Source organism: Zonotrichia albicollis, chromosome 11 (genome assembly GCF_047830755.1).
Source record: "Zonotrichia albicollis isolate bZonAlb1 chromosome 11, bZonAlb1.hap1, whole genome shotgun sequence".
NCBI lineage: Eukaryota > Metazoa > Chordata > Aves > Passeriformes > Passerellidae > Zonotrichia > Zonotrichia albicollis.
In genome coordinates, this window is record NC_133829.1 from 4692122 (window position 1) to 4708655 (window position 16534).

A 16534-nucleotide genomic window follows, 5' to 3' on the forward strand; every position below is an offset into this window, starting at 1 on the left:
TTTCTTTACAGATGAAACCTGGAGTGTCCTAAAATCCAGAAACTACTCAATACCAGCAACTTCCACACCCCTGTGTGCTCCTGCCATTGCTTTGAACCAGTTTATTTATTCATTTGGGCTCTGAGCACTCGGATGCATTCCTTCTTGCTGCAACAGCAGGGGTACAGGAAGGGGTGTTTGAAGCCACGCAGTCAATTCCACCCTGGATTTCAGGAGGAGTTATTCTTGTCTCAGGGATGACGCATTCAAATATCCCTCTACGGATTCCAGGTGAGTTAGTCACATTTAGATGCTTCCAAGTAATACACAGAAAGGTGGTGAGAAAATGATGAGTCCCTGCCTAGTCACAAAAAGAAAAAAAGCTCAGAAAAGTAGATCTGAGCAAATTATATGGGCTAGCTCTCAAAATATTCTAAAAAGACCTGGGGCCAAAGGGCTTTTGCCTTAAAAACAGTAGGGATGCACAGTATTTACTTTACTGACTGACCCATCAGCTGCTCTCTGTCCCCAGAAACAGTTCAGGAAATAACTGGAAGTATCTGAAGACATAAAAAGGATAATTAAGTTTCATTGTGGAAATAAGAGGGTAATCTGTCCAGACAAATCTAGGACCTAGTACTGAAAGCTGTAGTATCTGAATATAAAAAATGAGTAATTTTGAAAAGAGATGTCTATCAGGACTGTAAATTCAGAGAGTAAAAAAAGTAGCTTTGCTTAATAGACCATCTCTCTCTCCATCTCCCTCTAACTCATTTTCCTATTCTCTTTCTTCCCTCTGTGTTATTGCAAAAAAAAAATGTGTGCAAAATCTGATATTGAGAATGCTTTAGCTTCATTTCCATCTTCTATTCTCAAAATGTTTTGTTCCACTGGGAAGATTTCCCCTGGGAGATAACCTCAGCCGTGGCTGCACGAGGCTTGTGGGGTGACTGGTTTGCAAAGCTGCATTTTGAGGTGGCTCTGGGGCAGCCACGTCCCCACTCTTCTGAGGCTCTTAAAGATATTTGTGAGCTGGCATGAGAAATCACCTGGGACCCAGAGCAGACCACAAGTGCTTAGGACAGTGTTTTCTCTGCGCCTTTTCTTGCTGAGCAGAACTGCAGCACCATAAACAAGTGTGAGTTTTGCCTCATTCTTAGGTCCTGTGAGTTATGAAAGCCCACTCCAGATGTAATGAATGTATAGATCACTTTGACCAGATCATAATCTATTAGTAAATAATGCTCTCTGAAAAGGTATAGGTGAAATAAAGAACTTCTTGCTGCTATTGCTGTATTGGTATCAAGGATTACTGTGGAGGCCAGCATGATCCTCAGGCTTTGTGCTACTGACATTTAAATACAATGCAGAATTAACTACAGGGTTTGGTTAGTAAATTCCCCTCTGGATTAGGATATTCAGGGCTTACACTGCTGGAAACAGAACCCAAAACTATACAAGGCTTACATCTGCCTTGGCCTCAGCTCACTGACACCCGCATTCATATTTACAGAATTTTTCCATTAGATTCCTAATTTTGGTGGTGATATTAATTAGCAAATCACACAATACTTTTCAGCATGAGTAGATAAAGCAAGCCCCTATAATACCTATAACTTTTCTTTGCCATCCCTGGAGGAAGCCCAAGGGTACCAGACTAAGACCTAAGGCAAATTGTCAGCACAGTCTATAGGCCATGGGAAGGTTAGGTTTAAAGAAGATGTCACTTTGGGGACATCTGTGTGACACATGCTGCAGTGTCCAGACATTGGAGACTATGTTTTTGCTCTAAATCTAGAGAGGAAGTCAATAGGAAAAAAAAAAGGGAAAGAAGCACAGGGGAATAAAAGTACTTTTGAAAGAGAAGAAATCTACATTTCAATGAAAATCCTTTCAAGGCATTTCAAATAAGAGTCTGAGAGAAATAATTACAAAGTTTGGAGAGAAAGAACGTTAGCTTTGATATCTTTTTCTTCTATGAAGCAATTAAAATAAGCAATTTTTCAAATACTAAGCAGAAAATTACTAATGGCTGAACCCAAAAGCTTTCATTTCCTTCTTGGGGCCTTTATTCTTCTAAAAAAAGACAAAAAAAATTGTGAAGGTGGTTTTCCAGATAGATTAATGCATAAAGCAGTCGCTGGTTGGATGTCATAAAAACTACAGCAGCATAGAATAGCTGAGATTAAGAGCTAGATTTAAATCATGCAACAGTCCAGTTAATATCAATGTCTAATTAAGAAATGCATAAGAAGTCTGTAATGTTGATTTGATGGAGAAAAACTCTAATAGGGTTTCTTTTGGAATTTTCCATTTCAATTGCTGTGTAGACTTTTAATGGATGTCCTATCCGGTCTTTGGTATTAGCAGGAATCATCCTCAAATTAAAACCAAGGCCTAAAATGGAACACAGGTAGACAAATTAGCTGGTCTGGGAAGCAGCCTGGGCAGAATGACAATGTGAGCTGAAGCCAAAATTTGAGTACAAATAAAAGAGAATAAAAGTCTCAAATCTGGTGTGGAAACCCTCTCTGCTTCTCGTTTGAAACAATCTAAAACCCTGTAATTTGAAACAATGCAATGTTAACCCATTTCCCCACCTCCCTGAGCCTGCAGAAATCCCTGACAATTCATACTTAGACACCTAGACCACTAGGCATTATTAATTAGTCTTTTTTATTTAAAAGGCTTTCCATAGTTATGCATATTAGGAGTGTGTAGAGGTGGGTTCTTCTCTGCCTGTGATGGGATTTCGAGCACACAGGTCCCTGTCACCATCAACGAGCACCATTAATCTCCTACTCCTCTCTGGGTAACTAAATCTCTCAAACCCCTGGAGCAAAACTAAGCCTGTGGCGTCTTCTGTGTCCCATGGATCATCCAAGACATTTGGTCTCTAGATATGAGAGGGGAACTGGTTTTGAGCACATGACTGATGCCCTGAAGTTGCTAAAAGAGGAGCAGTGTAACTCTTGGTATGCACAAATCCATTTAGCAAAGAGGGGGAAAGCACAGTTAAAGCAGCACTGTATTTGTTATCACCACTCCGCTGTTGATCCAACAGATCCAGAGGGAATGATCTCAGGGATCCAGGAAGATGGCATACTCATAAGAACCCCTCTGACCAATGCATGCTGGGGAATAATTTTAAAGTTCATTAGAACAAATTAAAATATAATACATTGGCCATGGCAAAGCAAGGCACTTGATTCCATCTGTGTCCTTCCAGTACTAAATCCATCCAGAGACCTTTCTGAATTATATCATTAAGTCTTGTCACATCCACAGAGAGTGGAAAAGACTGGAGGTGAAAATCAGACTAACAGTGAAATTTTGGCACTTTTATTTTTGGGTCATTGCCTGAAATGTCACAGTCCAAGTTCATGCCTGACATTGCTCCGTTGACCCATGAGGCACAAATATGTCATATTAAAGAGTGATACCATGGTCCTGGGGCATGCCCCAAGGATTTTTCTCCTTGGGATGGGAACAAGGATGCTCTCAGTGAGGCATCTGCCTTCTCAATGGTACAGAAGGTCTGATGTGAGGACACTCAGGCTACCAAAGGAGTCTGGGTTTATTTACCACGCTCTTGACTGTAAAACTGGGAGGTGCCATGGCTCGGGATGATGCTAGAGGATTATTCAGGTGAAGTTCTAACAGGGTACTTTGTCTGCAAAATTTATTAGATTTATACAATCCTTAGGGAAAAACAAGAGTATGAAGCAGCCTGTCCTTTGCTAACACACGCAACAGAAAAAAACCCAAACCTTAACTTGTCCAACACACTTGAGAGCCACAAATTCTGTTAGAGTTTTGCTAAATGAGAGGAATATTCCTCCCCTCCTCTATAAAACCATCCTTTTAGACATTACTGCAGTCATGACCTCACTGCAGTTCCTGGATTCCTTCTGAAAAGATTAAAATGAACTAATACACAAATGATCTCATCACAGCATAAAGGACATCTTACACAGGGGGGAAAAACTAATCAGGAGAACTTCAGTGCTGCATTTGTAGTAGCAGTAGGAAAAGAACTGTAACACCACTGTGGAAAAACAAACTAAAAGTACAATGCCAGAGAGACATTTTTCCATCTAATGAACCATTTGGGTTTGTCCTACCTCATCCTGCCTGTCTCACCTGTCATCCTCTTAGCTGTCTCCACATCTATCATCTTTCCCTTTTTCCTGCCTTTATCTACAATTTCCTTTGTCTATTCTGTGCCTTTCCCACCTGTTTTAATATTCCTGGTAACTTTGAATTGTGTGCACTACTGTTCTCAACGCCACCCAAAATGCATTTTGCAGAGTACATTCATACAGTCACCTTACACAAAAGTATTCACACATACTTCATCTGTAGTTTATGTCATTCTGCATTAAGAACACCTTTTCTATGTTTTCTTACAGTTCTCAGCCCAAGGGTCATGGATGGTGACAGCTCTCATCTACTTTGGAGCTGTTCTATCTTCTAAGAGAAATCAGGAAGATGAGTTGAGAGAGATGCTTTACTTTCTTTGGTAGGACAATCTATAAATTAACATTTATGTAAGTGAGACTCTCACCACATTTTTAATGTTATGTCACATTTGAGGCTGGAAAAAAGAATGTCTTGGAACTAGGTGATCTTGGAGGTCTTTTTCAACCCAAGCTTTCCTGTGCTTCCATGATCTTCAGAACAAGATGGATAGAGTGTTACTAATGCAACCTTATCTCTGGTGCCCGTGGGTGCTCCTCAGCTCTGCCTTGAGGTGACACGTTAAGCAAGAGGTGACAAACCGGTTTCCTTTCCCAAGGAAATGTCACGTAACTGCCCAGGGGCCCCTTTTGGTGGGGGTTGCACCCTGATTTTTCAAAGAGAGATGTGCTGCTGTGGCCCCTTCCCAGCCTGGCAGGAGGAGCTGAAGCTGCTCATTCATGGCTGTGACATTTCTCAGGCAGGAAGAAAGGTAGAAGGGAGAAATGTAGGGAGGGATCGGGGCAGCCACCTTTAGACACTGGCAAAGAAACCTGCAGAACTCATCCAGAGATGAGTTCCCAGACCATGCTGGGACTAAGGATGGTGGTACCTTTCTATCCACTCAACAGGATTTGCTGCTCCCAAATGGGGGAGCAAATGCATCCTACCCCAAATGCTCTGCAGCTGATAGACCTGCTTCAGTGAAGAGAGCCGTGAGCAGTGATGAGTGTTGCAGGATATGTGCTGCAGCATCAGGACAGCCCAAACAGCCCAAGGAGCAGTGCAGAGCATCTGTCACCAACAAGAAAACAGCACGTGAAAAGCTGCTGTAATTCCTGTCCCCAGCAGCCTAACTGGAGGCACAGAATTCCCAAGGCTTGGAGGACTTGGAGAACTCAGGATCCTCAGTGAGATCTCTCCCCTAGCACTGCAGATTTACCAGGTCAGCTCAGTCCAGGCCAAAGTTGCCAGGAAAGGTCCTTGGCTGTGCTCCAAGTTCAGTGCTCTATTGATTGGAGAGGTATTTATTGTAGGTCAGGATCTTGAGCCAAGACAGCTGAAGCTGCAAGGACTAAATTGTCTATTCCCGACCCACAGATAAAACAAATGGCCAGTTTTAGCCTAATCATCACTTCTGCCCGAGGAAAGAGAAACTCTTTGAGGTAAGTTCCCTTGGATATAATTCTTTCTTTCTAGGTTATGGAAGGGCTGCAGCTAATACATATCCTGAGTCATAATGCGGATTTGCACCTTTCCTATTAAATATAGCTGGTTTATGTCCAAAGGATCCCTTCTCTCCCTAATGCTCACTCATATTTGTTACAACTTCTGCATTAGTTGCAGGTGTGAAATGCCAACTGATCCACACTTGTGGTGCTGTCAGCAGGGGAGTAATGTGTGTCAAAGGCCTGCTTCTCAGAGGGGAGGTCACCCCGATCTCCATTTGCACATCTGCTTTGCTAAACACAAAACTCTGGAGGTTTGAAAAGCTCCAGCGTGCACTAAGTGGGATGTGATCACATGCACAGAAGGAGCTGCCTGTCATTTAGTAGGCAGGACTCAGAATTTTCCCTCTGTACAAAATTCTCCCTGCATTACAACAGGTGACGTTATTTTATTATTCTATATTAATAAGGAAAAAAGCACACACCTCTGCATTCCACATACAGACAGGATACCAAGAGGTTAAAAGAGAGCCTCACACATTAAACAGCTTCAGAAAGGTGCTGATATTCAGCTTGGAGTGTGCAGACATGAAGATGAGGGAAGTGCCTGATCAGAGCTCCTGGAGGGCCCGTGCTGCTGGAGCCTGCCTTGCACAGAGCCATCCTGCTTTGGATATGAGGGCTTCCAGAGGAGCTCTCAAACGTTTCTATTTCCTGCTGTTAGTGGATTTTTTTCATACCTTGGAATAAGCCTTCCAGTGGTAATGTGTTTGCAGTTGATGCTGAGATAATAGTTCTTGCTCAGGGGACCTCTAATACACAGTATTTTACGCTTTCTACATTTTATGTGAGATCAAAAACTCCTCCTATATATACATATATGCCTAATTCTTTCCTGATTCCTGATAGAATCTAGAATATCCCTCAGTATCTGCCATAAGGATGCCAACAAGTAATCTATACAGAATATTTTTTGGTCTTAATAGAAATTACATTGGTTTCCCTGTGCTGTACATTAAAGACATGATAGACCCATGAAAAGAAATGGAGAAAGGGATACTGATTTTCTTGGAATGAAATACAGAAAATTTGAGCTTGGAAAACACTTGAGTATAATATGCTGAAAGTTTAAAGAAACATTTTTAAAGAAACATTTTCCAACATCATGCCTGTTAGTTTTATCTTAATTTTTGCCATGTATAATTATGAGAAACACAGACAACTCATAAGATTCTTTAGTTTCTGTTGAGAATTGCCTTTTCCAAGATAATTCTGTACACTATTACTTCAGCCCACTGGGTATCATGTAGGGAAGGTGCAAGATTATGCACATGAATATTTCTGTCTACCACTTAGGCGTGCTGAGACAGTATCAACTTATACTTTCTCCTGTCATTGGTCCTTATTCCATAGAGGATATTCTTAATTACCAGCAAGACAATTTGGTAATATCATGTAAAGTGTAACAGCATAATTTCTGTGATGATTTACACCTGCTAAGGATCTGAACACTGAATTTTAAAGCATAGTTTAAGTTCAGAAGAAGGAGTATTTTTTCTACAAGACACTATTTCTATTTTTAATAGAAATAATCTCATTTATTTAATTTATTGGCACTGTTCTTCTAAATGAAATGGAGCTTTTGAGCATGAAGATACCATTTCCACACATTTTCACTGCCCTGAAAAATTTAGAGCACACTTCTGTACTGGATTAAATCAACTTGAGTCTAAATGCCTAAACACTATTTTTGACAACTGTGCATGAGGGACGTGCCTGTACAGGGATTCTAAAGAATAAAAAACCTAAAAATATCTCAGTTGCAAAGAAAATTCCCTGTATTCCTTCTTACACTTCGTAATAGTGGTTATATATATATCTTTTTTAACCCTCACAGGTTTATCTCTAATTCTGTGGAATTGATTGAAATTATTCCATTGACTTCAGCAAACTCTCTTTCCTGCTGGATCAAAGGCAATATTTGTGCATCAGATTTGCTGGTGATGTCCCACTAATGAAGCAGGTAATTTTATAAACATGTCAGGGAGGGTAAGTGCCCAATAAAAAGATGTCAGACAGAGATGCACAAATTGCAGTCTATTTGTAATGGAAATAAAACCAGGAATTCTTACTGTGAGTCATGAATTTCTTTATAATTGCTTCCACATTTGGGGAAACTTTTCCCTAGGTTGTCTACAGAAACCCTGCAATTCTTGGGGCCTCTGATGGCACTTATGATCACAACAACACATCTTATTTCTGATAAAAATTACTTACTTTGGGAAGGATTGTTTTTTTCTCAAATTGCTTTTCTGAGTCTTTATCTACAACTATTTTCTTATCCTCCTCCTCATTTTCTATTTCTAATATAAAACCAGGAATCCTTATCAATTTACAAGAGCAATAAAACTAAAGAAAATTCAGGCAGAACTGTAAAGCAGAGTCTATTTTAAAGTTCCAGCTCAGATAATAAGACTCTGGCTTGTGCCGCACCTCTCTCATGGACTCAGTTTTCCATAGTGCATTCAGTGTTGTAATAATGCAAATCAAATACAATTTTAATAACTCCTTCCATTAATGTTTTAAGACTGCAACACTTATGAGCATGATTCTAATTGCATGATTTTGCTACAGGCAAGTTTTATGGATCTGTCTGATCTTTGGATATTTGCACCGTTTGGATTATTTTAAATAATTAATTTTTGGAAGAATTTCAGTCTGGGTAACAACAGTTGGGTTTGATAGTGGTTGTCTTGTCAGTAATTGTATGTATCTGCTTCCATGCCAGGATAAACCAGATAAATTTAGAACTCTTTGGGAGGAGGGGGCTGAAGTTTATGCCGTGGCAAATGTTATGGAGAATGTTCTTAGGAGGGGAATATTTATAGACTATGTTAATACAAGGAGCAAAAGCGGTTTAAAGTGGATAAAATTTTGTCATGCAGCACAATTAGTTAATTAAATTGCAGGACTTTCTGCCAAAAGAATACCAAAAATATAATCAACTTAAAATACGATTAAACATTCTTGTTTTATGCAACTTCTATTGCCAGTCTCTAATGCACTGCTTGATAGGAACAAGGAAAATACCTCATGAGAAGAATTAGTTTGACTTCTGACATTTTTCTGTACAATCTGCTGGGAGTTTCTGCCACAGGGGCCATAGAATCATGGAATCATTAAGGTGGGAAAAGACCTCTGAGATCATCAGTTCAACCATTAACCCAACACTGCCAGGTCTAGCACTAAACCATGTTCCTGAGCACCGTATCCACACATTTTTTGAGGACCTTCAGGTATAGTGAGTGCACTTCTTCTTTGGACAACTTGTTCCAGTGCTTGAGCACCCTCTCAGTGATGAAATTTTCCCTAATATCCAATATAAACCTCCCCTGGTGCAACTTGAGTTTCTTCCTCTTGTCCTGTGGCTTGTCACCTGGGGGAAGAGACCAGCCCACACCTGGCTGCACCTCCTATCAGGGAGCTGTAGGAGTGATAAGGTCCCCCATGAGCCTCCTTTTCTCCAGGCTGAACACCCCTAAGCTCAGAGGAGTTGGTGAGGGGCTTGCAGGACCTCTGGTGTAACCCTACTCCTCTTTTTAGGCAAGATAAGCAGCTTGAAACTTGCTCCTCCCTGCAGAAACCTGTGTAAAACCTCAGGTTTTCCTGTCATTGTGCAAAATGGGATGAGGGAAACGACAGGACATGGGAGGAAGGTGAATGGGGCAGGAAAAGTCACAAGGAAAGCATTTTCTGAGTGGCTGGTGAGGGCCCTTACCTTGGTGCTGTCCCCAGGGCTTCTCTCTAGTGGCAGGCACTTGGCTCTCCTCCTTGTACGTGCTGTTCTTCCCCTCCAGCATCACTTGAGAGCTGCAGCAGAAGGTTCCCTCCTTCAAGATGAACAGAAACACCAACACAGTCTTGCCCACTCTTCATTCCTCGTTTCTTCGGCAGAGAATTTGCTCCAAATTTGGCTTGTGACAAATGCCTGCACAAGGCTTGGACAAACAAGCATTAAAAGCAGCAGTGGGAATTTTCTTTTGGGGGTTAAAGAATAGCTATGAAGCAAAAATTGCTAACTGTACCTTGAGAAGTGATTTTTTTTTCCTGCAAAAAATAACATGTTCTTCAGCGAATATGGCTTTACCCACCCCGACAATGCAGGTTTTCCAGTCTGTTTGGTGAATTCTGTGTCTGGCATCACAGAAAAGAGCATCTCATCTGAAATACCCTGAGTGCATTTTCCTTGCAGTAAAAAGTTCTAACAGTCCTGCTACAGAGTTTACACACTGATAGAGAAATGGTGCAAAGGTTGTGCAAAACCCATGATAAACTTTTACTTCAACAAACGAACCTTTAATCAATCCTGTTTGAGAGAAATGGAAGGGGCCATAGGCATATAGACCTTAGAGAAATGTAAGTTTTTCATGAATGGAAACTCAGAAATATGCATAATTTCAGCAGTATTTGAGAATTTCGCTGCTGGATCAACTCAGCATGAAGTTCTCAATTATTCTTTCCCAGAAGTCATCCCAAAAAAGAACGCCCTGATATACTGAATTAATGATAAAAGTGGATTGTGGCTAGGGTTTCCATGAGAACTTTGTCCTGGAAAATGTCAAACAAGCAAAAAGGTTTGGATTGAAAAATACAGTTTTCATGAGGCTTCTCCGCTGAAAAAATAAGATATTAAAGACTTTTAAAAAATCATTGCAAGTGTCCCAATAATATTATTCTAAGTGAACGTATATTTGCTTTGAAATATATTTTAATTTTTAATTTACAAGTGAAAGTAAAAAAAATGAAATATTTTGAAACTACTAAAGCAAATGGCTCAGTTAGATTTTTCACTTTTTAGCAGCTTGTTGGTTAGCCACAGAATTAGCTGAAAAAACATGAAATCCTGAAAACTCCCAAGGGACAGAAGAAAGCACTTCCCTGTCAGCTATAAAATGAGTGAAAATTATAATGACATTTTCATTTAGCACAGAGATTTACTAAAACACCCACATTTTCACAAAAGTTGCAAAGACTTGGACACACTTTTGGTTTTCTCCCCAGGTGTGATGCTTAATGATAATGTTTTTACTAGACCTGGTCACACACCCTCTCAGATAAAGAGCTGGAGGTATTCCAGCCTCTACAGGGGAAATAATCTCTGTTTCATATGCTAGCACAAGAAGGAGGGCAGGAAATTTCACAGTTTTATTTCAAACGAATGCGTTTAAACAGGAAATGATAATTAAATAATTCAGAAGTGAGCTATCCAAGGGTAATGAGCCCCAGATGCCATGAAGGGTTAAGCCTTGTAGGGCAGAGAGGGAAGGCCTGTGTAGCTTCACTGTGCTAATGGTGTGGGGAAAGAACTTCTGAGATGCCTGCTCAATTTGTCAGGATTTTATCTTCTGAACTATTACCTCCAGCTTTCCCCAGAACACCCTTCCCAGCCCTTTTATCTGCGAGCTATCTTCGAGTTAACTGTCTGCCTATTGCCTTGGCTGAACCACACTAATAGTCAGCTAATTACACATGAACACTCTAATTTGCTTTGTCTTCCTCAAAAAAGCTCACGCGTGTGCAGGCACGCACGCGAGTGCACTTCTTCCCATGCCATGAAACTGCTGGATTGGGATGAAATTTGTTCCATTTGTTTTTTGCCCCCTCTGATGCTTTCCCCTCACCAGGCCACCACCAACGCTTGTCATTCCTGATTTGCAACACCACCTGTTGCTCCAGCACCAGGCTCCCGTAGAGCAGAAACTGGAGCAAAGAAGAGAAATACGTGTTTGTCATTGAACTGAGCTGAGAAGAAGGAAGAGGAGAATGATAAGATCATAGCCTGCAGCACTTTGTTTATGAGAACATCCTTCCAGTGATATATGTCTGCACCAGGTGAAAGTATTGTGTCACCCCTAACATATTTTAAATGCCAGGGCTGTCATGCAAGAAGACAATGATGAACAAGTTTAAACAGAATATGGTTTTGTAGCCATGTACAGAGTTACCCTTTGAAGGTTTGCACTGGTAGTGCTTCTTAGCAAAATGTTTCCAAGCTGTGTTATATTCCCCTACAGAACCCCTCTCACACAGAATTTAAACTAAATGGAGACATTTCTACTGCAGACAAACTGATGGGGGTGTACATAAAGCAGTGCATTTCCTCAGGCAGGATTTTCAGGCCATTTCACACGTCCTCCCTACCACACTACCCAAGTTTGTCATAACTCCTTGGATAGGAGCCCTGCAAATGGGCAAAGAAAGCTCTGTCTGCACCCTGCTCTGAGGAGCAGGGACTGGCCCAGGTGGAGCTTTACTCAGGCTAACTCTAGCATGTTCCTGTGGACAGAATTCCTGTTAGCTGCTGCTAGCATCACCTGCTTTAATTCCTCACTAAAGAATTCCGTTTGCGTGCTCCAAGGCTGCCTGGCCTTGTGGGATGGGGTAAGCAGGGTTATATTTGGGGGATTCTCTTCAAAAGTGCACTCCTGGGCCAAAGTGAAAGGCTAATGCAGGAGCACCTTTCCTCAGCAGGCAGATATGCCCAGAGCTATCATCACATGGCAGTTTTCTTCCCAGATATTTATCTGGAGCTCGACTGCACGAACACCATCCCCGCGTTCTAACGCTGTTGCACAACACCACTCCTTTGGCTCAGACTGACAGCTCAAATTGAGCCTTGGGAAAGCCAACATCCAGCACACAACATTGAGAATGGGCATGACCACATCCACCTTGGATTCAGGTGAAAGAACTTTAGCTCTCTGTGTCACATGGAAATGAAGGTGACCGTGACACCACAGAGTCATGTGCTGGTGTGGAAGAGTAAGGTCAGAGCCACTCCATGACCCATCCATGACAGCATTAATAACTTCACAAGAGGGAGGAAAGGGAGCCTCTGATTGCCTGAAAAAACCTTCCAGGAGGTAGGATTTCTTAAGTACTTATTAAGGTCCTGTGTGGGCTTGTGTAATGTGCTCAGCATCTGCCCCTCAGTTTTCCTTTCTGTAAAATGGACATACCTTGTTTTCCACAAGGTTATTAGGAGGATTTGCCAATTAAGGTTCATCATAAATGAAAGTGTCTGGCAAACAGTATTTAATCACCTGGCCAAAAATGGTCTCCAACTTCTTTGGGCAGAATGTGAGTTTTTATAGGGACCAGTCACAGTGTCCAGAAGGCTATGGGATCACAGGCTGCATCTTTAAGACAGAGTTTACTTCTGAATCAGTAAATGTACTAGACAAAGCAGCCATTATTTATGCATTCCTGCATACATGGCAAGGTGAAAATAATAGAATAAACATCATATACTTCATTATGATATCGGTTTACACTTCCAGGGTACACAAAAAGAGGCCATTTCATCAAGCTAATTGCCTGAAAGTAAAAGAGAGAGAACTTTAGCTATTAGTCTATTATGGGGCTTTTTTCTTAATCACAAATAGGGGCCGTGTGTCCCCAGGGGGATGTGTATTCTAATTTACAATTGAACTACAGATCAGAGCAATCAATCTTGTGCAGCACTTTTACAGTGTAATTGCTGCAACATAACAAATAAAAAAAAAAAAAGCAGCCTAAGTCGAGTTTCAGCTTGAGGTGGAGATATTTACCAGGCATTGGTTCGGGGTGGGAGGGAGGCAGAGAGAGGAGAGAGGCGCCAAAACCATGAATATGCAATGAGGGCTCATTAGTGCCCCAGTGTTGCCATGACGAATGGCATTATCCCCAGACTGGTGCAGCCTAAACATGAATTTTATAACGACCCATTTATCATGACTTGTCATGGGTTTCTTTACTGTACTTTCTACTGACTCTCACACCTTCCACCATTAGCACCTCGGAATCCCTTCCTTTTGTTCTTTTATCTTATTCCATCTTAGTTTTTGGCAACGATTCTCGGAGATAAGGAAGGGAAGGCTGTGTTCAAGAGTTCAGAGCTTCCTAAGCTGAAGACCCACCGCCAAAAACGTGTTGGTGGTCTTCAGTCCACTTACTGGTGGATAAGTGTCCTCGTTGTCACAAGTATCTGCAATCTTGTCAGTTGACTCAGCAGAAAGGTCTCGGGTTGACCGAGCATCCAGACAACTATCTTTCCACTCTGGCAGATGTGATGGATGAATCTGTTTTGTTGACCTAGGCCTGTCTCCTCCTCAGCCCACTCCATCTATGTGCACAGAGTAACAATCCACCCCTCATCTTCACGTGGAAAAAGGCACAAAATCAGATAAATAAACAAAAACTGCTTTCTCCCCACTTTCACTTAAACGAAAAAAAGAACTTACTAGGTCTAAAACCCAACTGATAGGGAAAGCATTTACTCTCCAGGAGCAAGCAATATTAGTCAACTCTACAGGAAAACCAAATTACTGTGAAGTAATTAGTGTCTGGCTTTAGCTCATTTTTGGTCGCTGCACGTTGTCTCTGTTTTACTGCTGTCCCTTTGGCCTGCCCGATCCCACATTTAATATACCACTGCTTATAAAGAAATCCCTGTGGCTCAGAAGGCTGAATTGCCACTGCTGGGCTAGGGCCTGCTCTCTAGTATACAGAGGCTTTCATTTCCCAAGTTATGAATTTGACATCTCATGGCCAAATCCATGCCAGTTTATTTCTGAGAAGTCTGTCCTCATTATTTACCCCAAATAGTTTCACTGTCAGTCTGCCCTTTTTTTTTTTTTCCCTACTATGAAGTGGCTGTAGCAACTGAAAGTATCAAGCCCCTCTTTGTTGGATTTTACACTTTTGCTATTACAAGAATTTGTCTTTAGGGATAGAAAAATCAAGCAACTTATTTCCAGCTATTACTTGGATAGGACTTCATGTTCTTAAACAACTTCTGAGCTCCCATGATCTCTGAAAGCAACTCTCCCGAGGTCTTACATCAGGGCAGCCCTACAGTCCTTTCATTACTCGACTGGATGTTTGAAAATATTAAAAGGCATCTAACATCCCAGGCCAGCAATTTATAGACTGAAAGTCTGGCACTGAGGCCCTCAAAACCTCTATTTCTTCCCCAAAATCTGCACTTTGCTATTATTGTTGCCAAGACAGGCACGTGTTTCACCAGGAGTAGTTTGTCAAAGCAACAGTCCATTATCCAAAGATTCATGACAGGTTCCCACTCTGGTACACGATGGAAGAGAGCCTGGATGTCAGAGAGGGAGGGGAAAGGAAAGATTCCTCTCAGAAAGGTGCATTTGGGAAATGACACACCTTGATTAATCAGGGCATAGCTGATTAGGCCAGCAAATGCTTGCCTTTTTTTTTTTTTTTTCTTTTTTAAAACCATCTGTGCTCCTTTGGAGAATATAGGTATATAAAAATATATGTATGTGCAGTTTTTAAAGCCCCTGACAGCATCTTCCACAAAGTCTGTGACCTATGACGAAGAACTCCAGCTCCCACTGCAATACAAACAATGTTCTGTTAATTATCAGGAGACAAAAGAAGAATAGAAATCACTCTTAAAGAGGCAAACCAGAAATGACATCTAATATTGGAGAAAATGTCCACTGTCTTCACAAAGACTCGGGACACAGCAAATATTATCATTATTCCTGAGAATAAATGTTTGCCCTATGACCCAGGTGATCTGATCACCTATTGAGTGGAGAGAATGGAGACTTGTCACCAACAATGTGGTTTAATTAAATTATTTTAATTTAGCTCCTATTAGGAGTACTAAAACTGACTGTACTCAGTCTATGAGATCAGATTGATGCATCTGATCCATTATCTGCTGTTTATGTGATGGAATGAGCAGATTCCTGTTTGAGTTGGCTGCAGGAACTCACAGGTCCAATCTATGGAGGTTATTCCATTATTTTATACCAATACCTGCAGCTCCCTTTGAGAAACAGGCTCATCTTTATTCCACTCACCTCATGGAGCAGAAAGACATGGAAACAAGGAATATTAAGGGACAACCAATGGAGATGACACTGAGCTCTGGGTCACTTTAGCACCCAGGAATCACAGAATCACATCAGAATTTTCCAGGCTGAGATCAACAACCATATGGAGGGCAGCTGCCCAGGAAAGGAAAACATTCACTACTCCTCAGTCAACCCACAAATGGCAATCATTAAAATAAAATAATTGCAATCTTTAAAATATTAAGTCCTTGGTTCTAAACCGACAGGACTCTAATTATAGGAAGCACACAAATTTCAGGAGAAAAAGGCTATTTTCATTCTCATATGAATCCAGCTTCCAATAAAGTATCAGATTTGAGATTGTTTCAGAAGTTAAGAAATATAAACAATATTTTGAGGTGGAAGAAAAATCTATAAGGTAAGACTAGCTTTTTATCTTGAATTTAGAGTAATTTTTGTGACTGAATGTTGTAGGATCAGAAATAGCCTATCAACAGACTCACATGAAAACTCTGCTTTAAATACATATATTTAAATGTAATAAAATTCTGACCATATAGTAAAAATCTGCAAATTTATATATACAGTAGTTTTCTACATTTACAGATAGAATTCATAAACTTAGGATAAAAAAACCTGAGAAAAACTTCAGGTGTTATTACTGTTTAATGTTTTTCAATGTCCTTTCGACTGACATGTATACAAGAAAATTAAAAACACCCATAAACCCAGGCACTATTTCTCTTTGTGAAGTGATGCTCTTTTAAAGACATGATAAAATTCTAAATCTGAATAAAAAACTCCTTCTGACTGAATTCTGAAATGTTTGAACACCTAGGCAGTCCCAGGGACATATCCTTAGTGCTTAGGGCTCTTGATTGTGCTAAATAAACCTGACCACACTTTTTTGCTCTTTTTGTTGAGAAATTCTTCCCTCCCTTTTTAGTTCTGTTTCAAATATGACCTAATATATTTTTTTCTCTGTTCTAAAGCTTGGCTTTATTCATCCTATTGAACTAATGATCTTTTCCATTGGAAACACTTCAGCTTTGC

General features: G+C 40.7%; 1 long non-coding RNA gene across 27 annotated transcripts in view; it reads left to right on the forward strand.

The window, feature by feature from the left end:
* Positions 1 to 16534, forward strand: part of LOC102069628 (uncharacterized) — a 77279-nt gene that overhangs the window by 27436 nt on the left and 33309 nt on the right. For 11 of the 27 annotated variants that reach the window (XR_012582100.1, XR_012582091.1, XR_012582092.1 and 8 more), the window contains one exon: positions 1 to 4533. This is a non-coding gene — a long non-coding RNA (uncharacterized LOC102069628). The other 16 variants (XR_012582112.1, XR_012582109.1, XR_012582113.1 and 13 more) reach the window with 13 other exon arrangements.